Raw genomic sequence first — 23405 nt, 5'->3', positions numbered from 1 at the left:
TGTTCTCAGAGGAACGATTGATGATGGAACTGCTCCACTCCTTTTTGTTGTCCTGTGACGCTGACTTGACCAGGAAACACGTGAGAGAACTGCTTAGCTGGGGAAAGAAACTTGGAATTTTTTATACTGCTGAAAAGGCACTTTATATTGGCCCATGGAGAACCCTGGGAAAAAGCCTTTTCTCTGCCGTCCTTGACGGAAACTCTAAGGCAGGCACTCTTTTACGGGCATGGACAACAGTCTTCCCACTTCTAAAAGAGGCTGGGGAGGACTTTGAAGTTGATTCTGGGTTTTCGACACAGAGCAGAAGCTCCCCTGCGAGCTCCGTCGCTTCTGACGAGGATTGCTCTGTTGCAGGGTTAGAGCCGATGCAGGAGACCCCCACCCCCATGTCGGGGGTTGGGCGCGCCCAGCGGGGTTTTTGGAAGCGCGGGGAAGCCTTTTTCGGTCCGCTCCCCGCGCGGTTTGCCGGGCGGGGAGCTGGGGTGCCGAGGGGGCGGAGCGCTCGGCATCGGGTCCCACGCCGAGCGCGGGGGATCGCCCGCGCCGCCCCAGGCGGCCGTGCCGCGGCGACCCCCCCGCTGCCCGCCACCGCTGCGGGGTCTGCCCTGCAGCTGCCGCGCGGAGCCGCGCCGCCTCGGGCCCCCTGCGGGGAGCCGGGGGGGCCGCCGTGCACGCCACACCCGGCGCTGCCGGCGCCGCCCCCTGCCGCCGCCTCCCCGGCCCGCCCCGCCCCGCCGCGACCTGCTCCGCGAAGGATTCGGCAGGCGAGCCCGGCGGGGACGGCCCCTCCTTGCCCCGTCCCCCCGCCGCGCCAAATGCTGTGCGCGGGGTCGCCGCCGCCGGCGGTCTGTGCGGTGCCCGCAGCGGAGCCGTCGCCGCCGCCCACCGCGCCGCGCCCCGCCCCACGCGTCCGGTGCCGGTCCGGCGCCGCGGGGGGAGGGCTGGGCGCAACGCTGCCCGCTGCTGCGGGGCCACCCGCGATGGACAGCCCCCCCGCGCCGCCGCGCGGCCCCGCCGCATGCCCCCTCCGTTCAGAGGGGACGGGGCCGAGCGCTGGAGCCGCAGAGCTGCTGCCGGCTCTGGCCCCGGCCACCGACCCATCGGCTGATGGAACAGGAGCTGAAAGCTGTGGCCGATCGGCCACGCCTCCCTGCCCAGCGCGACAATCGCCCCCCCCGCTCAGAGAGGAGTCTGAGCGAGTCACTGTCCCCCGCCCACCCCCCCTACAGGGCCGGGTCGGCGGTGGGAGATGATAACGGGGCAAAAGCGTTGTCTGATGTGCACGCTTTTCCTGTCATGAAATCGGATGAGGTTTTTAGTCTTGTATCCCAGCCAAACCAGGCTGCTGAGATAACGGAGCTGCTGCCTGAAGATGCAGCTTTGCCCGAGCCAGTTCAGGGACCTGTGGACGTGGTTTCACAGCATCATAGCCATGATGACCCATCATGGGCAGTCCCGCTTCCCTTATCAAGGGACGTGGCAGAAGATAATATAAGCTTCACTGAGGCAATTCAATGGATCAGTGCAGAATTTGAGAATCTGATCTTTCCTTATGTAATAAGAGGTCTTGCAACAATGATGCTTGAACCTCAAGAGGTTTTTACCTTTGAAAGAAATTGGAAATTCCTAGCTGGACAAATGGCTGTCAAAAATAGCCACCTGCCTCGAGATGATCCCTTGTTTGGGGTCGGAGTTGACCTACTTATGGGGAGGAGTCAATATGCTTGCCCTGATGTGCAAGCTGGCCTTTCTTTCAGGGTTTTAGATTCGTGCAGATACATAGGGATATCTGCATTGATAAAAACCAAGTTATCCTTCTCCCCAAAGGAAGACTTCTCAGATATAGCACAGAAGCCAGGTGAACCTTTTCATCGACTTATAGTGCGTCTGATGCATTTTTTAAAGACGAGAGTCGAGGATATAACTTTGACAATGATAATTTTGAAGCAATTAGCAAGAAGCCATGCTAATTCTGCTTGCCAGAGGCTCCTGGAAACCATTCCGGAGACTTCTAATATCCTGGAGATGGTCCAGACCTGTGCAGTTCTAAACACCTGTGATTCTATGGTGATGACCCCAACAGCTGCTTCACAGCCGGCTGAACAGAGGCAGAATGCTGGACATGAGACACAGGCAGATATTCAGCCTAGTGGAGAACAGGAAAAGGAGGCACAGAAAGTGACTCCCTTGTTTTTCTGCGCACAAGGTGTGGGTCCAGACCATACTGCAGAAACATGCGAGGCAGTGGGTCATGCTGAGCCCACGCCAAGCCCGAAAATTCGGAGGCGAAGAAAAAGACGAAGACGTCAGGGGGACGAAACAGTTTCCCAAGCTCTAGAACAAGAGCAAAATTCTCTGGCTGGTGTACAGCCATCATCTCAAGTGTAGGAAGTGTTGATGTTGCCACATAGCTATGGTCAGTTTTCCTTGGACCTTGCAGTGGGTTTCTACGTCCACATCCTATGTTGCATGCATTCTTTGAGAAAAAGTCAATTGCTCAATTTGTGTTTTTTAAGTTCTCTATCCTCAGGTTCTGGGATCTTTGCCATGGAGGTGGCCGCTGAAAGTCTGCTGAGCTGCCTCAGGTGCATTGGACTGATCCTGTTTGATCCTGAAACCTTGTGCATCCTGTGCCACCCTAGTGCCACCCATCACAGAAGCCTCTTCGAGATCTGATTAACATGGACACGGACTGGCATCCTCTCTTTTCCTATATGGCCTCCATAGAGACTTTGGATCCTGTGGAGCTGCTGGACAAGGACTGACTGAAGCAGTGTGATGCTGAGAGCCATCGGACTGTTAATCATGGACTTAGAGGAATTGTTTGCTATGGTTCAGTTTTATGTATGGTAGCCATTGTGACCTCTGTGGGGAAAGGGCACGTTGTTTGGGGGTTGTGGTTTTGGGACAGAATTTTGAGGTTCAGAATTTTCAATTGAGTAGAAAAATTTTTCTTGGAATGCTCCTGCCTTTTGCACCGTATATTCCCTTGTATCTTATAAAAATTTAAAAATATGAGGGTGTTGGTTGAATTATGTTAGACTATGCTCGAGATATTTTGAGCAGGTTATTGCAAGGGGTTCAGGGTGAAACCCTGGGTAGCAAAGGCAGAATCAGACCAACATGTAGCCCTCACACCGTCACCTAAATGAAGGTCGGTGAACTTTATACAGGTTTTTTTTTCTTTCTTTTTTCCTGTCATAGAATTGTTCATTTTTCTTTTTTTGTTTTCTTTTTAATATACTTAAAAGGGTGAGATGTTGCCATGAATTTTCCTGGTTTGCTAAGCGTTCATATTAAAGGAGAAACGTGCAGTTTCTCACGCTGGTGAATTGTAAACACAGGACCATGTTTTGTAAATATTGGCAATGTTATGAATACTTTCTCCAAGACAAGGGGAGGTTGAATGACAGCCTCCTGGACCAATGTGACAGGAGAGGTGGCGATACCCTTCTCCAATCCATGGTCACCTTGCCACAGATATATAATGGAAAAATAAACTAAGGGCAGGGTCTTCTGCCCTGCTGCTCTGATGCACCCAGATCTGTGTCCCCAGTCTGTGTTCCTGGTTGGGCCTCCACGGTGATATTACATCAGTACAAAAAGGCTTTTTTTTTCCCTAGTGAAACAGAAATTGTAGAGCTGTTGTCATTCAGTGTCTTCTGCTTGTTTTTCTCTGACTTGATGTTACTCATGTACTGTAAGCACCCTCTTTGCTATTACCAGACAAAAGTGTGTTCATAATTTTTGAGCATTCATGAATAAGAGCATAAAGTTTCTTTTTTTCCCCTCATAAATTAAAAAAACAAAACAAAAAACAACAACAACAACAACAAAAAAAAAAACAATCCAAACAACACCACTTACAGGCCACATGAAAAAGAACTGTGGCTGAGTGTTACATCCTCCTGTGAGATTGCAGGTGTGGGTGTGTTAAGCACTGGAGGAAGAGGTAGTAGTGTTGAGGAAATGGCACTAACAACTTGCTTTGGGAATGAAATGGAGCAAAAAAAAGATACTCAGCATCAGCTGTGCAGAATGTCTGGGCAAGGAATATTGAATAGGACACAAAGAAGGATGCACAGCTCACATACATCAGGAAAGGAGTCATGCTACAGGTTGTCCTAGAGACAATTGTGATTGCATTAGCAGTGCTGAGCTTGACATTAAATGTCATGTTCAATTCCAGCTTATTTAAGGTGATGCCTCTGGCTGTAAGAGTGGTGAAAAGGCAGACGAATGTTTTATCTAATAACTACTGGGAGATCTGTGGGAGTTTGGCCAAACACTGATGAAAGGAACAGAGAAAAATGCATCTACAGTGTTGTGTTATTGAGCAGTGCTTTTCTATGTGAAGATTTAATTTAGTTTCTCTCTCTTTGCCTATATCTTATTATTACAGAAAGATGTAGGTTTACAACTGTTGTTTCCAGTCAAAAGATTCTTTCTGTGTCTGCTTCAGCACAATTCACATGTGGTCTGTATGACTGGGCACTGCAGAACCACTGTGGTAATATGTAATTTGACAGCTAGTACTTTTTTCCATTAGCTTATGGTGTTTAGCCACTCCAGATTGTTTAAAAAATATTGTTTTCTTGGCTAGGTCCACAACAGAAATAAGGCTAATAATCTGATTTTCCAATTAACATTGAAATCCTTATTAATGAATTTTGGATTAGATAACTACATGTGCAGCAGATGTCTCCAGCATGTCCAGAATTTGCTTAGCGGGTTTCTGCTACAAAATTGAACATTTTACACTCCTGGACAAACACAAGAAATTCTTTGAATTATATTTGGAAAAACGTTGCAATAGAAATGGAAAAACATTTCTGCAAGAGAGTTGTAGACTAGCCCCAAAGGAACATTTTCTGCATGGTTCCATTGTTTGATGCTCAACTACTTTTATGACAAACGAAAGAAAGATAATTCATTGTTTCTCTCCAGTTCTTACTGAAACAGGGAATAAGTGGCAGTGTAAGGTGTGAGTGCATTCTAAAGCTTCTTCAAAGAACATTTTTGAATGGTAGTTTTTGAGTCTCTTGTGCTGGTGGTCAGGCAGAATTGTTGCATGTTATGTCATCCCACCTGAGACCCTATTACAGGCCTGGGCAATCAGGCACCTTCATGAGTACCTGAGCATGATTTGGAATTAGGCAGTCATTCATCAGTAACGTGGAATTAGGTGCATCATTGTTACTATTTCCACTGATAGAAGAGTCAAATTAAAATAAAAAAGGCTTCATTATGCTATGTACTGGGTAGACAGAGAACAAAGGTGTTCCCTCCCCAAAGGAACTCCCAATCAGAGCTGCAGATAAAATATGATAAGAGACTAAATAGGAAAGAGGAAAAGGGTTGAAGCTCCATTAGTAACATGAGAGGAATTTGTGATTACTGATAGCAGTGGTCTCTGTGGCAACAGATGCTAATCCCCTGATTGATGCCAAGGTTAGTGGCCTGTCAGGACTATGGGTAAGGCAGATTATGAATGTTTTTTAAATTAATAAGATGACACTAAACATATGTGTGAATATATACAAATATAAAATGCTCTGGAGGTTATTTATGGAAAAGTATTATTATACAATGCATCATTGGGGAAAGATCAGGGAAATATAGCAGGAAAGCTTCAGATGTTGAAAGATCTTTAGGTGCTCTAATGTAAGAAAGAAAAATATTTTTTTGGTGCTATGTAGTGATGGGATTAGAGGTAAAATGGAAAGTTAAGCATGACAAAATGTTATGTAAGTGAGATTTGAAAAAATGTCCATATTTAAGTCTCATAAGGTGAAGGTGTCAGGAGGGAAGAACTCAGTGATCAAGAGAGATGAAACAAAAGAGCTTCAACAAGGGTTTTACATCTCCATACAGGCACAAATGACCACATCTTCAGTAAACTGCAAAAGAAAAAGTAAACAGATTCCTGATGAAGTGCTTTATCAGGTCAGCACATTTCACAGAATTCATGTCTAAATACTCCTTTACAGCTAAAATCTGCTGTGGAAAAAAAAAATGCTTTTAATGAAACGTTCATCAAGAAAGCAAAAATATATGGTAAGAACCCAAGGATTTAAAGTAGGATAAGCTAAAGATGATTTGAAGTGCCTGATTTGAAGTGATCTAGGGTGAAAATATATGCCCAAATTCAGGTGGAGTTGGACTTGACCGTAGTTTTCTGAACATGTTATGTCTGTGTTCTCATCAGACCACAAAATCTTGATAACCTACATTCTCCATTTGTACGTAAGTGTTTGAAAAGCTCTAGAATTTGTTATAAAAGTATTAAAACCTTTTGCTCCTATGAAGGTTCAGTTAGAGAGGACATCCAGATTGTGAGACTAGATGATGAATAATTTTTTACATCCTTTATTCACACCTGATTGCTACCAAATTTCTCTGTGTTAGCTTCATGATCTAAATTTAAAGTACACTATGGACTAATTTTTAAGGAATCAAACAAAGCAGATTCATCAGTTGTAGTTTGAATTCAGCTGTGTGTGAAGCTGTTGTGGTTCTATTTTAGTCGTAGCTATCAAAAATTCATCTATTGGATTTAAATAGATTTGAGTTTGATTACTGTAGTAAATACACCATTGACTACAGAGTCGCATAATGAACATTGAACTAAAAACATGGCTTCATCTTGGGAAAGATTATTGCTCCCTGCTCAGCCTGCTGGAGCCTGGTGACCTGTCACAACAGGACATGAAAAAAACACACAGGAACTCGGAGATTTCCAAGCGGGAAAGAAGGGCAGAACTTTACTGGCTTTGGTATTTATGCATTTTGTGGCACTGGTTGTGGATTGGAGGATTGAATCCCCACCCCTCCAGTTTGACACACTGGTCAAACAGACAGTCAATCAACTTTTCTCCTCCTCCAGAGAGGAATGTAAACAAAAAAATCCACCTCTGTTGGGTAAACAGAGCTATATTTACCTTAAGAAACTGTTAGAATCATGAGAAAGTGACTCCAAGAAGGCAGACAACTCAGAAGGCTAGGAAAATTTCAAAAGAACAGGGTGAGTTACCATTTGGGTTTCCAATGCTGCACCATCACTTCTCTGCAAGTTTCGCAGGCTTCCTCGGGGTTGGACAGGAGACATTGCACTGTGTTGTACTAAGAGTGATTCCCCCACTGGTCACCAGAAACTTAAGGCAGGAGGGTGGATAGGCTAAAACCCACTAAGACCCTGTCTTCCTCTACTTCTAAGTCCTGTACAGACGTGTACAAAACAGAAGCGTGAGATGAGCATGTAAATGTGGTCATGGTATGTTTGCAAGTGACCTCCTGATCAGTGGAGTTTGTGAAATTCTTTCAGAGAAGAGCCCTTGCAGGCACTTATGGAATGTTTTAAGCTATCCAGATCTTCACTCTGAGATGGAGGAATGGAGAGTATCAAAAATACTTCAGCAGAGTTCACTTTAACAATGAGGAATCTTGTTAGTAAAGATGATCTCAAAATAACTGCCAGAATAGCATGCTGTGGGAAATATTTACATACAACAAAGATGGAGAGACTCTTTACAAGAGCATGGAGTGGCAGGGCAAGGAAGAATGGTTTTAAGCTGGAAGAGAGTAGGTTTAGATTAGGTATTAGAAAGAAATTCTTTATTGAGGGTGGTGAGGCACTAGAATCAGTTGCCTTGAGAAGTTGTGAATGCCCCACTCTTGGAAGTGTTCAAGGCCCAATTAAATGGGACTCTGAGCAACTTGGTCTAGTGAAAGGTGACCTTGCTTTCCTGGGAGGGAAAGAGTTGGAACAAACTGGCTTTTAAGGTCCCTTACAATCCAAGTCATTCTATGGTTATGATTCTTGTCTTCTTCACTCTAATCACATCCTAGTGATATTCTTCCAATAGCAGATGAATTAAGTGTGAATTTCATTAAGATTTGTATTTACTTATAGGATTTTTTTTCTGATATTGTGTTTGAGAATCAGAATGCTTTGTTGAAGCATAGTTTGAGTGATTTTCAGGGTTTTTTGGCCTCAATAAGACAGAGAAGCAGTACTATTAACTTCACTGTGGAATAAAGGGAGCTCAGTAAACATGCTTTGTGTCCCTACATGTGGAATACCTTTACCTGGAGAGTTACTCAAATTTGTAGTCTAGAGAGTTAGTTCTAAGCTTGATTACATGTGTTATTGCTTCATTTTATTAGTATAATGTCCTCATTTCATGAATATGCAATTTTGCTTAATGGCTATGTAACACATTGATGATAGGCCTTAATGTGTGATAATATTTTTCAGATTCTAAAGTGTGAACTGTTTTTTTCTTTTATTCAGCAAACTTTTTTTTTAAAAAAAGTTATTTTCATTTCTTCATATTGAGAGGAATTGGTATTCAGGGGTATATCCTTGCCATCAATTTTAGGTTATTCAGGCATCTAATTAATAGACTCTAATGTGACTCATAGTATTAAAATTTAAGTTCTAATGTAGTCCCTGGAATCAGTTAAGTGTATCCAAAAGTTTGATTTAGAGCATTTAAATTATGTCAGAAGAAAAAATATAATATCTGACTTGCATAAGATGAAGTACATTTATGTGAAGATACTCATACTTTAAAACTGGGTAGTATTTCACTTGTATTCCTAAGCCAATCCTCAATGCCAGTCTTAAGCAAACAAATACATTGTATTTTGAAGAAGTGATTCTGTTCTTTAAGTCTGACTATCCAATAAACAAGCAATTTCCACAGCAATTGAAATTATTTACTTTAAAATAGGGGGTGTTTTTTTGTATTTTGAAAGCTGCACATGATCTTGATTTTTACATTTCTACATTTCATCTTTGGTAAGAGTTTGCTAATATACGATCCACTAGCAAGTTTTTTAAAAGTAAAAATATTTTATTAATCCAAGTACATTGTCTTCTAGAACAACATCTAGTAAATACAACTACATTAAAAGTAACCCCAAAAAACACAAGAACCAAAAAATTTTTATCATGATTGATAGTTATGATATTAAGAGGAAAAAGGATTTAGGTAGCCTCCAATACAGCCTTTTGCAGAACACCTAATAACCATAATTGCTTTAGTAAATTATAAAGGCCTGAATGAACTTAAAGTATTTTACTGTTGAAAATATTTTGCACATCTGACTGTGTTAAAATTGGAGAGAGAGACAAAATCCCCAAAACTTGCCTTATAGTATTCTTTGTATTCTATATGAATGGTTTGAAAATCCATGCTAGAAAACACAGTAAATGGATGAGTTAAAGCATGATAACAATGATAAAAATACATTTCGGATCCTGCATCATTATAAAAATGTGTATTCTAACCAACAGTCATTTTTGTCATGTTGTATTTCTCAACAGGTGACAGAAAACAAAAATATCTTGTGATAGAAGGAAACATAGTATCTAAATAACACAAACTGATAAAGAAAACCCCTCAAAGAAAACACTTCACTATTGCATAATCAATTGTATGCTAACCAAGCACAGTGAAAATAATTTGGAGTGAGCTAATATAGCAGGAGTAAAGCCACAATTATTTGCATAATAAATACATTCATGAAATATGGAGTTTTCTTGCAAATAGTTTTTGGAAATAGCATGTTTTTGTAAACAGTTTTATTTTGGATGTGTTTCTCAATTTGATCTCATCTATATATGGAAATTTGAATAGATGGATCTATAGCAGGAGAACATCAGTGTTATTGTCATCACAATTGTACCCTCTGACATGAAGTATTGAGTTAGTACTGAGATGAAAAAATTACCATTATCCTTGCTCTGAACCTAAGGTAAAATAGTCTAAAATAGCTTGGAAATGTTGACAGAAAGTGGTGGTGACAAACTTCTGATTTCTGAATCCTTTGCAACATTTAAAATCAAATAGATATGTGTGACATTGCAGGCAGCCAGAAGTAAGCTCGTTGCATTTGTATTTACTGGAAACCAAGTGAACTCAGTGTGATGTTGAGCCCAAACTGCTGTCAGTGTACGTTGACTCTCAGGAAGGCTTGCTGTCTTAGAATGAGTATCACATTAATTCCATTTTCAAAGCTCCTATGTGGGAAGAATGAGACACTTTTTATAATCGTTGGTGTTTCTAGAAAGAGTTTTATAATGCCTCTGACATTCATGTGTGAAAAACAATGCCTAGAACAGGGCTGTAAGTGGGAGGAAGGGGGTTGTGATGAAAGAAGTGTGATCAGTGTTATGCTCCTAGGTCTGATGTCTCACAGATGATGTAGCCTCTGTAAGAAGGCAGGATACTCCAGGTCAGACAGCACACCTGGTCTAACCTACCCCAGAGTTCCCTCAGGGACAGAAGGAATGTCTTGCCATTCAGTGGGTTCACATGATCATACTCAAAACAATTTGGGGTTTTTTTTAAGATGGAGGAGGTATGATTGCCGCTCATCAATCCAATTCGTATTCTCAATATATAGAGAAAAACTTCTTTGGCCCACAGCTCTGTCTATGAATCATTCATATTTGATGGTTTAACCTTTGTCTCTAGTTGTACTTCTTCCTAAAATGGAGATCGTGAGACTTGGTAATATTCTTTGACTGTAACACGCTGGAAAATTAGAATACTCCTGACTCTTGTAGTGTGTTTTAATATAGTCTGAGATGCTTACCTACCACCCTGTCAGCCTCCAGCTGAGTCACTGAGCAGAATGATCTAAGATTCCATGACTTCTTCGCAAGCTTCCAGTCACTTACACTTACAAGGCAGTTTGTAGTGAAATCAAGAATCCTTAGATGTCTTGATTTAGATTTTAAGTGCTCAATAATTTACTGTCATTGTTGCCTTAAATAGCAAGGCTTAACAGTTCTGGAAATCAGACTACATACATGTAGGTACCAGAGTGTTTCGATAGCCTGAATTCTAGGTAGATGTAGGACATTATTTTTAATCTAAATTTTAAAGGACATTGAGAGGTACCTACAGATGTGATGATTATCAATCACTTCTAAAATGCAAATATTTTGTTAAAATACAAACTACAGCTGAAATAGAACTATAGAGCAAAAACACTGGGTGAGATACATCAAGGTATTTTGTCTAAGGTGCCATAGTACATAATAATAACAGTAACACCTCCTCATAAAGATTTTTCTTATGTGGCCAGCATTTTCATATCTGCATTTTTAGTCTTTGTCAGTAGATCTTTGTCAGGGAAAGGCTCACAAGATCTCAAGTAAAACTTGCCCCCTGTTCACTCCCCTTGTTGATAGCTAAATCAATTAAGGAAGTAATTGTGTGGATTGAAAAGAATTCTCAATTAATGATTTAGAGATTGTTTTTCTTTGTTTCTTTGCTTTGGTTTGAACAGCATCTTGTTCTGCAAGATTTATGTGTTTAGAACAAGGTTATTTGGAAGGAAACAGACTGGCAAAGAAACATTCAGGTGAAATAATTTTGGCTTTTTAAGCAAAACTGTGCAAAAATGTTGAAGACCATATTAGGCTGAGGCAGAAATTGTGTTATTTAGTGAGAAATTACTACAAAGATTACAGAGATTACTACAAAGAAAAAAGGCAGAAGAATTTTTCTTCCCGATGAAATAGAAGGATTTATTTAGGATAGGCTGATGCTTTATCAATGTGCAAATTTGTCAAAGATAGGAATAGTTCTATTTGAAGTCTGTGTGAATCTTTGAGGGTTTTGAAGAAGTGTCTGTCTTTGGTAATATTTTGTTAACCTTTCTGCAGTGTTGATGTCATTCCCACAATACGTTTGCTCCCAGTGCACATATGAAACTGTTACATGACTAAGAACCAGGACGCTGATTCCGCTGGGTTCAGTGTGTTTGGGGAGGGGGTGGGGGAACATATTTCCTACAGAACCTCAGCAGCCTGATTTAAAACATTATACAATACAACTTGTGAACACGTCCAGGATATATATACCATGTATACAGCAGTAATACTACTAAAATCAACACTGCTGCATAATCTGAGCTCAAGACTCTTCTTTGTACTAAAATCTGTCCTTTCACACAGGACAGATTAAGATTTAAGACTGAAATTAGATTACTTCAAACCTGATCATTAATTGTTTTTGGGGACCTAAGAATTCTTTTAGAAATCAGTCTTTCTTAGACCTTTGATGAGTAAAAACAGTATTTTTTTTTCATCCTGAATTTACTGCTGCAACAGCAGACGGCTTTGCTAGAGGATGCACAGCATTTGGTTTGTATACTTTGGGGTGAGCATTTGGAATAACCACTGTTACTTCTTTTAAATATGAACATGTCTACGCCAGATCAGCCCTGTAGATTTTTCTTGAGTGAGCAATGCTGGCAGGTGACTGCCTTGCCCTTCAAGCTGCAGTCTGGGCCTCCCTTCACAACCCATTCGTGCATTCTGTGATGTCTCTGACATTTAAGATTAAGTACATGTTTAAGCATGATGCTGGATCAGAGCTCCAGTGCAGAGCCAGCACTCGATGCAGCAGAGCACAGTGAAATGCTCTGCTGTAGAGCATGCTGAGGGGCAGAGAGGTGTGGTGAACACAGTAACAAGGATATTATTCTTTGTTTCTGTTTTCCAAGTGAAGCCTCACATGTGTTGAATGACTTGGCAGCAGTACACCTGTGTGCCCTCCTGGGTTGCAGGCATGAGCATTTTACCAAAGTCCAAATCATGATTAGACTACATTTAGATGTGAAAACATTGTTAAGGAGTTCGGGAATTGTAATTGTCTATTTGAAATCTGCATATTATGTTTCTTATGTGCCTTTTATGGTTCTAGCCTATTCCTTTCTCATTCACGTTCCAGATTCTATCAGAAGTGTGTGTATGAGACAGGGATGTGTACAAATTTATTTTAAAAATAGTTAAGATGGGAAGGTAGGCGGGGAGATGTTAGCAGGGTTTGTTGTTGTTTTCTGTTGATTTTGTTTTCCCACTAGCAGAACAAAACTCTGTGTGTAGCATCCAGATAATTCAGCTGGCTGTAATTACCTCACACCACTTGCTGCCTTCAGACTGTAAGACACCCCATGACTCAGATGAAGACTCTATATCTTTGGTTGCGGTATTTGTTTGGTACAACCTAAGCAGCTGTAGGGGAGTTCTAAAGATTGCTTTGCACCTAGGATGAAATACCAGTTTAAGGCAAGTGATGCAGAAAGGCTCATTTTCATGTAATAGCCAGATAAAAACTGAAAGGAATATGAAGGTGATTTAAAAACAACTTTCCTAGATAAAAACACCTCTGTGGCAGCTTCCATGCTCCAGGGAATGCAATGAGATGTATGGCATGGGGAGAGTGTCTGATAAAGCAAAGTTCCTCCAAATACTTTCAGAATGCATATCTCTTCTGGGCTGGCAGGTTCTCCATGTATTTGTTTCTTTCCTATTAAAAGTCCTATGAGCAGTACCACGCTGGAAGTCAGCTGCATCATATCTCACTGCCCAAATTCAAAAAGAATGTCTTTAGTGTTTTTAATGAATGATTATCTTTTTCTTAAAAAAAAAAAAAAAAAAAAAAAAAAAAAAAAAAAAAAAAAAAAAAAGGCATACTTGAGTAGTTATATAAAAACACAGATGTTGTGGGCATAGAACTTAAAGGTTGTGCGATGGTGCTTAAAGGGAATGAAGGTACTAAGTCAAGTTTTGGAACCTTCCCCAGCTCTGGACTAAATTTGTGGTTTGCAAAGCATGTGTCTCTTCTGTAGTGATAGATTTGTATTTTGTTTAAGCTCCATATATCAAAGACAAAGGACAATAAAAAGAAAAAAAATAAAAGGAAAATGATCCCTTTCATTACTGTAAATCTGCTAACTAGTTTCCTTTTACTGTGTGAATTTTAGAGGTAAGGTGTGTGTAAAGAGATGTGAATATCAGTGAAGAGTCAATGCAAATATATCCAGACTGAAATCCCACCCAGATCAGATGCAGCTTCTAATCCTGTAGGTTAATCAGATGAGATGATACATTTTTTGTGTGACCAATATATCTATGTTTTGTGGACAATAAACGTTTGAGGGTAGGGTCCCTTTTCTCATAGTGAAAAACCTTCTCTGATACTTTTTGAATAGTATTCTTCCAATATATCTTGTACTGTATATACATTGGAGATTACTTTTAAAGTTATACCTAGAGAAACATAGCAAGCAGTAAAAGGCTATTAAAAGCCAAAATTAATAAATTCTATAGCCACACACTGTGGGAGGTCACTAGATTAATAAGAAATTAACTACTCCATGAATTGCACGGGGGCAGAATCCACGGCCTACATTGTGTTGTGCATAATATTTCCCGCTTTCAGTTACTTCTGCCTGTGACTTAAAATGGAAGATCATAATAATATAACAAATTTGTACATGTAACAAATAATGTGCATGCTATGTGTGCTATTCTGTAGTTTAAAAGTATTTTTTTCTCTTTTGGTTGTCCAAAAGGTCATTTGGTCAATTTTAGTAAATGTGGTTGATAAATAATGATGGCCCAAATGCTGCAGGGTTAACGGATTACTTGTTTCCCAAGGAATATAGTAAGCTATTACACAAAAGTGTTTTGCTTGGAATGACAAGTTACTGACAGGAAAATGCATGTATAAAACAAGAAGTAATGTTTATTTGGCAAGTTTTGTTTTTATAATTAAGCCATCTGGTGTATCTAGTGAGATTTTACAAATATCAGTGTATAGTTGTCCTAGAAACACATGTTTACAGAATACCTGTAGTGCTTATTACTAGAAAGTTCTCAAGAAATTAAGATCCAGCAGAAACAGTCTAGAAAAAATGATTTCCAGAGTAGATGTAGTGCTCTGAAATTAATAGTTAACAAAAAGTGCCTGTTCAGTGGGATAGCTACAGGTGATTTGACTGAAAACCAAGGAAGGTGCTGAGTGATCCCACCTCCTCTGTGAATGACCTATAAATCATTCAGTTACGCATAGCTGGCTAAAACACCAGACTTGTCCCCCTTAGGTGTTTGAGTCTGTGCCAGTTGTTTTGATAAAAAATAATTGTTTCAGGGTAGTACACAAGGGTGAAACTAGCAAACAGCAAACCACAGATGGAACTGAGAAATCTAGGATGCCAGTTAAATGATATGAAGAGAACAGAACAGAAATAATTTATATGTGCTCAGTAATTTCGATGTTTAAAAATTATTAGTAGTAATATTCAGGTAAAGTCAGTGTTACTACTAATTTATTTCTTTTCTACAAGAAAATTTTATGAACCTGGAAGTTCTGGTATCTTTGGGAGCTGGATTTAGATCACACATTATCCAAATTTGCTTTTCCCTAAATATTTTGTTACAACATATACTGAGGAAAATGACTGCAAATAGAGTATTTAATACTGCAAACCCCAAATTCTTTACTACTTTGCAGCTATCTTGCACACACTTTGCATTTTTTTCTAGCTGTGATGATTATAACAGTTTGAAAAAAAGTTCTGAAATTTCTGTGGAGAAGAATCAGACCTTATTTGTTTATTGATATAAATAGCTAGTTTGAAGATAAGCTTCAAAACTCAAAGGCTGCCATAAGGTCAAAGCAAAGCTCTTTGTATCTGCGATATTTAATTAGGTGTGATAATTCTTCTTACATTCTATATAAAAACACACAGTCTTGGGGAATTTATGTGGGTGTTCTTAGATTGCTGACATTCTACAGAGGCTCATTATTTAAATGAACTTTCTGAATGGAAGATTTGGACTATGACCACTGTGCTTTCACAAGATATTTCATACCTGATAATGAACTTAGTGTTGTTCTAATGAGAAATAATGTGGAACAGTTTGAAGATAAATTACTTTTATTTTAATTTAACATTTAAAAATTACAATGTTTCACTTTTCATCTGAGAAATCACAGAACCATATAATCATAAAATGGTTCGGGTTGACAAGGACTTTAATGATCATCTAGTTCCAGTGCCCCTGCCATGGATAGGGACACCTTCCACGGCGCTTGGTTGTTCAAAGCTTTGTCCAACCTGGCTTTGAACACTGTCAGGAATGGGACAACTTTTCTGGACAATGTGTTCCAGTGCCTCACTACCCTCACAGTAAAGAATTTCTTCCAGCTGTCACATCTAATCCTACTTTCTTCCAGTTTAAAGCCATTCCTCCTTGTCCCAACACTACATACCCTTAGGAAAAGTGCCCCTCCATCTTTCTTGTAGGCCATCTTTAGGTACAGCAAGGCCATGCTGAGGTCTCCCAAGAGCCTTTTCTTCTTCAGACTAAATAACTTCAACTCTCTTTGCCTGTCTTCACAGCAGAGGTGCTCTGGTCAACATCAGTGTGTCTGTTGGACACACTCCAATAGGTCCGTGGCCTTCTTCTGCTGGGAACACCAGAACTGGATGTGTTACTCCAGGTGATGTCTTAACACGAGCAGAATGGAAGACCCATATCTCTTTTAATCTGTTGGCCATGCTGTTTTTGATGCAGTGCAAGATACATTTGACTTTTTGAGCTGTGAGTGCGCATTCCTGGGTCATGTCCAGCTCTCATTCATCAGCATCCCAAATCCTCAGGGCTACTCTAAACCATTCTTGGACCATCCTGTATTGGGATTGTCCTGATCCAGGTGTGGGACCTCCCACTTGGCCTTGCTGAACTTAATGAGGTTCATACGGGCCCACCTCTCAAGCCTGTTGATCTCCTTATGGATGGCATCCCTTCCTTCCAACGTGTCACCACACAGCTTGGTGCCATTGCCAAACTTGCTGCGGATCTGCTCAGTGCCGCTGCCCACGTCAGCAACAAAATTATTAAACAGTGCTGGTCCCAATTCCAAGCCCTACACTACAAGATCACATGCAGACCATCATTGATCTCCACTTGGGCATCAGTTATTGACTGTAACTACGAGATATTTGATATGATCAGCCACAGACAGAAAAGAATTCACTTGAATACAACAATCTGGATGTTCAGGTCTTAGTACTTAAAAAAAATCCTTGCCAAAAGAAATCCTTTTTGTAAACACAGTATTATAATGTGTCCTGTCATATGAGAGGGACAGTTATTTTTTATCATTAAGGATATTACAAAAGGAACATTGATTTCAGATACTTTTAGAAGTAGAGACTCAATAGCTGTTGCTCATCTTTTTGAGGATTTACCAGCTGGAAAATAACGACTGTTTATGATCCTTATAGAATGAATTTGACCAACAGATTTTTCAAGAAATCTAGTATTAACCTCAGATTTCAGCCTCCTTCTCAATCCTGCTGATTGTATTTTGTATTCTTAAATTTGTTTGACACCTTTCAGTTGTTGTAATGAAATAGAAAAAAACCCACAACAAAACACTTAACCTTCCCACCACCCTCTCCTCTGCCAAAAACTCCCAAACAACCCCCAAAACCTCAATTCTCTTTACTGTTCTCTCTTTTAGAGAGTTATACTTTGGCTTTTCATAAAAATACTTTTCTATACTAGGGTATACTTTTCTAATCTGGGATCCTTTATAATAAAATTCCTTGTGATTCCTAAAGGGAGAAAAAAATGTATAAATATAGTTGTATAAATTTATAAAAACCTGTATAAATATATAAAAATGTATAAACATTTTCATTCAAATAATATTCAAGTCTTTTATTCTGTACTTCATTTGCCAACTTTCAACTTCCAGTTTTCCCACTTGAGGAATCTGTTCATTATGGCCCATCTGTTATAACTTCAGGAAGAGAACATGTCTTGAACCAGAAGAGTCACTCGTGCATCATGTTTCCCATCTTTATGTGTCTAGCATACCCATTCATTGTGGACCTGCCACTGTCATCGGGAACTTACTTTGCTCATTGCTTCCCGACTTGCTTATCTTTTTGGGGATATGCATTTGATAAGCTATGAGCTTTTCCATATGTTAATGCAGTAGTTTCTGATTTACTTTCCTCTGAGTAGAGATCTTTACAGGACTTTGCACAGAAGATTATACCTTATGTGGTTCTCTGTCATTTACTATACATTTGGAGCCAACTAAATGAGTCCAGATAAAAAATTAAAATCTTCCCCACAGCACTTCATGTTGATTTTTAATTATGAAGTGTGGCTTGTAAAACTGGGATTAGAACCAGCTTTCTCCAGTGTCAGCAGGACAACTCTTTGCGCAGGAATTCCCAAACTGGTTTGTTTGCCACTTCACAGCCGATGGAGTCTGCAGTGCATGCCACAGAGGGCTGTTTGCACAGCTCCATCCTCAGCAGAGCATGCCGATTGTCACGGCTCTAACAGCTGCGACATTTCTTCCAGCTGCTCGGAGAGCAGAACTTTCTGCAGATGAGTTGCCAGAAAACCCTTCAGCTGTGCACTCTCGATCCCGACTCCTTCCCAGAGCCAGCCACAGCATTAGCAGTAGTTACGTGTCCATTTTCATCACTGGTCTGTTTGTATCGTTTCCATGTCCAAGATGAATTCACACCACCGTTGTGGAATTTTTTTTGCCAGTAAGATGAGTTTTGTAGTCCTCTACATGACATCTTTCAGTGACTCTCTGCTTTAGGAAATCTACTAACTTGGATGTTGCTAGAGTATACCTTTATGAGATGTTGTGAAAATCTTAACTCTTTAGTTAAAGGCAGAGAGTGAGGGAAAAGATCTAGCATGTTTGACACCAAGGAGACAGAAAGACTTGTTCCAAATACTGATGTTCGTATCAGTGTAAATGATAATAGGGCTTGTCTTAAAAAAATCTAAATTGATAATAAAAGAAGAAATTATTTATTTTCACTTTTTTCACACATCCAGAGCAAGCTCTGGATAATAGATAATACATATAATATCCATAATAGATTCACCTTCTCTATAACCAAGAACAGAAATTTTGAAAGGTTACTATTTGCAGAAATTCTTAGAACAGAAAAATTAAGAAACAAAATCTTGACTTAAATTTGATAATATTAATTTGATTAATTTTTTTTATCATTGTCCAGTAAAATACTACAAACAACCTACTCTTTAAAAATACTAAAATGCTGCTAACAATTGAGTAGTTAGAATAGATAAATTTCATTTTTATGAATCTATTTGTTCAAGTAAACTAGAGAATTAGCTCACAAAGCAGGTGATGTGTGTCTCCACCCTTTGGACAACCTTTGCTCTTCAAAGTGCTGTCATTTACCTCAAACTGTGAAAGTTTAGGATATCTTTTCCTTGAAAGCAAATTGAAGATGAAGAATCTAGCTGAAATCTATGCACCATCAAGCAGCAGAACAGACATAAATTATCATATATTCATTAAGTAAATTAAACATGACGCCTTCAGGGCTGTAACTTGAAAGTTCTGCAATGGAAATGAGATAGATGCAATGCCACTTAGTGGGAGAAAAGCAACAAATGCTCTATGCAGAAATAAAATAACCTTCTCATATGACATAGAAGGCAGGTGACTTCCCAAATCTATTAGAATCCTGTCTGCCTCTTAAGAAAAAAAATCCTTTTAAATGATGTTCCACTTAACAGGAGATTGTAAAGATAAAGACTATCCACAATTTATTTAGAAAAATTTGATTATAGTTGCAGAGCTATAGTTTGTTTTCTGAACCATTACACAAAGAATATAACTGTAGAGGTGCTGGTCAAAGCATTTGTAGCAAAAATGTGAAAGCAATAGCAATTTTACAAATTCTTCTAGAAGGATTTTCTCAAGGAGATAATGAAAAAAACCAAACCAAAACCAAAAAAACAATACTATTCTTACCTAAGAAAATATATAAAAGTTTGGAGGGATAGCAAATCACCTTCTTCCCTTCTTTTAAAATAACCATTTTAAAGAGTTTTGCCAGCTGCTCGAGTTCTATTTCCAGACTAGTCTTCTCTCTCAGATATGCTACTTGAAATCAATTTCAAATATTAATTTGCTTAACATGTAAACAAGCAAACAAAAAACATTAAACTAGTTTAAAAAATAGATTTCTGGAATGCACAGACATTTCAGATTGCCACCTGGTAAAAAGATGCTGTATTTATTGCTTGTAACTGTTTTTGTCCCTATACATTGATCTCTCAGAGGAGATCAATGCCATATGCTTGTTTGCTTCTTAATGTATAGGACGATAATGGGCAAACAGAATAGAAAGGACTTTTTTTTTTTTTTTGCTAAAGCCTTAAGGAACATGAAAGTGCCTCAGAAACAACTAGATTAAAGCTTAGTTCAAGATCCTAAGTAGATGTGTCTGTGTGGCTGAGGATCTGTGTCTAAATTTATCTTTCTAGCTGAGATTTTACTTACTTAATTAGCGTGATGGTAGTTTATATATTTTTTAGAACTAATGTAGGGAGGGTCCTTAGGGTTCTCCAGTAAATCCTATTTTACCAGCTGTTTAAAACTTGCTCAAAAGTTTGCACTTAGATAATGCACTTAAAAGCACAACTCCCTGTTGGAGTGCATGAGTCATAAAAGCAGTACCTGTAGTTTAGTTGGAGTATAATTTCCAGCTGATTTTTTAAATTATCACATAAAGTGTGTATTTTTAATGGCAACCTAAATATGTTTTTTGAGATTTTTTTAATGAATTTCTCCTCCTTTTCCTTAGTTGTGCCTTGGTGTGCCTTAAGCTGTTCAAAAGCCTTGTTCACTTAAGGCATGACTAAAACAAACACTCAAGTCCGCTTGTTGTATCTGACAGGAGTCTGACTAGTTTTAATTGAGATTCACATAAGCAGAGATGTTGTGCTATCTGGAATCTCTTTTACACCCACAGCCTTTTAAACCATATTCCTGTGCCTGACAATTAGGAAATTTAGTGACTCTGTCCCTGAGTGCCTGTAAAAACAATGAACTTTAGGTCTGTAGAACAGACAGGATTTCGAAAATCCTGTCTGTTCTGCAGAGGTTAAAAAGGTTATTTAGGAGGTTATTAGCCAGTTCCATTTTAACATTTATTTCCCTTCCAGTTTGGAATGAAAGTTCTACGTAATGTAATTTAACAAGGCATGATGCTTTCTTCCTGATACATGTTGACAGAGTGTGGAAAATTGAACAAGACTGACAGAAATGACATCAGGGATTTGTATAAATTTTGCTGCAAACTTGTGTCAGTGAAAACAAGATATATTTTAAGTAAGCTTCCAAGGGACATAACTAACTCCTTTATCTGAAGAAGATCTTTATTTTGGAATGAAAATAAGTTTTCTGTAAAAATAGATGCTAAATTGCAGACTAAAAAATTTGGTCAATTTACTGGTTGCTTTTTCTTTTAAAGGTAAATACAGACTAGCTATTTCTGGGTTCACATGGTATTTCTAATATTCAGATCCTGGATATCACTTTGAACTTACTCAAGACATCATAAGACAAATTTTGCATTCCTTATCATGTGTGCATTGGAAGACTTAGTCATTAGAAACTAAGGGCATCTTTCATGATTGATATGGATTTGATTGCAAACTGTAAAGTGTTGACATTGATGATCATAAAAGTTCACTGTTATTTTTGTGTGTTTTTGTATTTATTTCATGTATGTTTCAGAACAGTTACATTTGCTTTGTCTGCACCTCAGTAAAAACAAACTTGTAACCAGTTTGGCCAAACTGAAGCCAGGTTAGTGAAAATTCCTGAATCTGTAGTATGGGTTTGCAACCTGGACCAGCTACAGCTGCCTTCTTTTCAAAATGTGTCTCTGGGAGAAGGTAATGCAGCCATGGCCTTTCAAAGAATTGATGGATATTAAATTCTAAGATGTGCAATTCAGATAAAGAACACCAGGATCTGTGCCTGTTAGATGTTAGATATATTTGCACATTTCCCAGGAGAGAAGTTACATGGCAGCCGAGAGAGTCATATTGGCATCTCATAGCTATGACAGTTTAGGATGAAGTCTGTCTGTGCTTGCTATTAATTTCTCATGTTCATTTTCATCATTTACCCTATGACTAATAACAAACCAGATTCAGTTAGTGATTCTTTGTAGACATTGAAATAGGAAGCTATCATCTGCATCTGCTTGAAATTATTCTAGAGCACATCCTTAAGATTTTTATGGACCAGGAAGGTCCTGGAATGTCTGGACCTATAAGAACTTGACTATTTATCTTTTTCTCTGCTTCTAAAGGAAAAACTTGTGATGCAGAGTACTACATAACAAAACATGGTATAGTTTCCTGGATGGATGGAGGATGGCAGATGATCATGCATTTTTATTTAAACTACTGGTTCAAAGGAATTCTGAAGATTATATAAAATGATAGTCTCCAGGATAGATATAGATCATGGCTTCTTTTAAAGTAATAGTGCTTTTTACCAAAATGCATTTAATCTTTCATGTTAGGAAGTTTCGTTCAATAATATGGTGTAATATATTTGTAATCATTAATTCATAATAGATTCTTACATAAATGTCATGAATGATTGGTTTAGGTCACTTAAAGAAACACTGGCATAGGTATCAGCAAAAGTCAGTTTAATACAAATTTGCAATAGCAGGACAAAGTTTGATGGCAAGGTTCACTCTATTACTTACTAGATATCCCATAATATCCCAGAGTTTCTTCTAAGGTCAAGGGAAGAGGTATTGCCTAACTCATTACTCAAGGCTGAGGACTAATGAGAATTCCTGAGATTTTAGAGCAGCCTGAGGAGGTGGGAAAATGTACCACCCCAGTGATTCGTGACATCTGCTACAGGATACAACACATGATCCTAATTGCTCATCTTCCTCCTTAAGTTCTAGTTCTACCCACCCTGTGAAGGAAGGCAAAAAATGGGCTAAAACACTGGCTCTAATACTGGAACATTTTATAAAGGCTAAGTAAGTATGTACTTCTTCAGAAATTTATGAAAATTGTCACACATTATGAGAGGCAGTGTGGGACAAGGGGATCAGGGAGTGGGGAAATGGCATCAGCTGAAAAGAGGGAATATCCTTTCTTGTTATTCTGTGCTTTTAGATATCCATCAATATCAGTGCTGCTTTTATTAATATTCCTCACTGCATTGCTTAAGATTTGCAGATAAAGTGAATTGGCCAGCAGAAACCAAAAAATACCCTACAAGTACAGACACACTTCTTATTTCAATTACAGATCTTGAAGAAAGCACTGGTAGTGTGCAAAGACAAGCTCTTGAAAGCAAGTTCCACATACAGATAATGGAAATTTTGGATGGATTTTTAAACATAGCATTTACTGCCTGAGGAGTGAATGGTAGGGAACAGTGGTTAGACAATAGCTTACTCTCCTGTTTACTGGTGACATCAGACTGGAACCAAAAGATTTCCTGTGAAACTTTTGAAGACTAAAGACATTTATCCATGAAATAAAGATATTTATAAAAGATATTTATACAAGAGATAATGAGTTTAGGGGTGCACAAGAGAGGCACAACTTTTGAGCAATTTCAGCTACAGGGAAAAAACCCAACACACTTGCTAGAGGATGCTAATGATGAACATTACCTTGTTGCCATCCCAATATGTTCTTAGCCCAATAACATCTTGTAATAAAATAGGTGGGCCATTGA

At 39.0% G+C, this 23405-nt stretch overlaps 1 protein-coding gene across 4 annotated transcripts in view; it reads left to right on the top strand.

Annotated features, from left to right (window-relative positions):
• The window catches only part of LRRC4C (leucine rich repeat containing 4C), a 476199-nt gene that overhangs the window by 309751 nt on the left and 143043 nt on the right, over window positions 1-23405 (top strand). The gene's annotated exons all lie outside the window — the stretch shown is intronic.

The sequence above is a fragment of the Prinia subflava genome, chromosome 5 (assembly GCF_021018805.1).
Source record: "Prinia subflava isolate CZ2003 ecotype Zambia chromosome 5, Cam_Psub_1.2, whole genome shotgun sequence".
Classification (NCBI taxonomy): domain Eukaryota; kingdom Metazoa; phylum Chordata; class Aves; order Passeriformes; family Cisticolidae; genus Prinia; species Prinia subflava.
The sequence above is the reverse complement of the archived record's forward strand: the minus strand, read 5'-3'. Positions and strand labels throughout refer to the sequence as shown.